Source organism: Neodiprion fabricii, unplaced genomic scaffold (genome assembly GCF_021155785.1).
Source record: "Neodiprion fabricii isolate iyNeoFabr1 unplaced genomic scaffold, iyNeoFabr1.1 ptg000097l, whole genome shotgun sequence".
Taxonomy (NCBI): Eukaryota; Metazoa; Arthropoda; class Insecta; order Hymenoptera; family Diprionidae; genus Neodiprion; species Neodiprion fabricii.
Window position 1 is genome coordinate 9,082 of NW_025791639.1, and position 919 is coordinate 10,000.

The 919-nt window shown below is 59.3% G+C and overlaps 1 non-coding gene across 1 annotated transcript in view; it reads left to right on the forward strand.

The window, feature by feature from the left end:
* Nucleotides 1–849: 849 nt before the first annotated feature.
* The window catches only part of LOC124187676, a 1,908-nt gene continuing 1,838 nt past the window's right edge, over nucleotides 850–919 (forward strand). Inside the window, exon 1 of the ribosomal RNA XR_006872164.1 lies at nucleotides 850–919. This exon is cut by the window's right edge and continues 1,838 nt beyond it. This is a non-coding gene — a ribosomal RNA (small subunit ribosomal RNA).

Genomic DNA, 919 nt, shown 5'->3' on the forward strand with positions numbered 1-919 from the left:
GTCGATACGGGCCGACGGGACTTGTAAAAATTACGGTCCGAGTCGACCGAAAGGCGATGCGCGGCGTCCCGGAGTCGATACGGGCCGTCGGGACTTGTAAAAATTTCGGTCCGAGTCGACCGAAAGGCGATGCGCGGCGTCCCGGAGTCGATCCGGGCCGGGAGCCTGTCGGAACATCGTCAAATGAGCCTCGGTTAATTTCGACAAAGTTCCCGGAGTTCAAAATTTTTTCGATAGCCCGCGGAGGTTTCGCCCCGTAAGCCGACCGTGCTACCACCGTACCGGCGCCGACGTCCTAGCGGCCAGGCTCCTACTAGTAAGAGGAGCGAGTCGGTCGGGCCGGTCTCCCGTCGTCCGCCTGCTACGCCGTACCGGTACGTGCTCGAGCACGATACGTACGTCGGCGTAGACCAGGAGCGGGCGTTCGCGGACCGTTCCGTGCCTCGTACCAAAGACACTACGCGACTCGCGTTGTTTCAATCTATCGTCACTGCATTACCGCGGGTCGGTGTCTCAGACCGAATGGCCCTTGACGCGGGTACCAAGAAGTTCGGCTCTCCGTGAAACACGGAAGGCTGAACGCTCCAACGCACGCGTCAACTCGCTTCTTTCCGAGCGTACACTCAAAGACAGAGACGTTATAACAACGTATCCCAGACGCTTTCAATCTAGCCGACGGGTACGGAGATCGTTCGAACGCTTATAAGCCGAGTGTCGAGGTGGCGGCACACGGAACCGGGGCATGCCTGCGTGCAGTCCCGAAACACACAGTAGACGCGCGGCCGACCGGGCTACGAGACCCGGTCGGCGATGGGTGGCGCACGTCCGAGCCGAGATTTTGTATCGAAGCTCCTGGTTGATCCTGCCAGTAGTCATATGCTTGTCTCAAAGATTAAGCCATGCATGTCTCAGTGCAAGC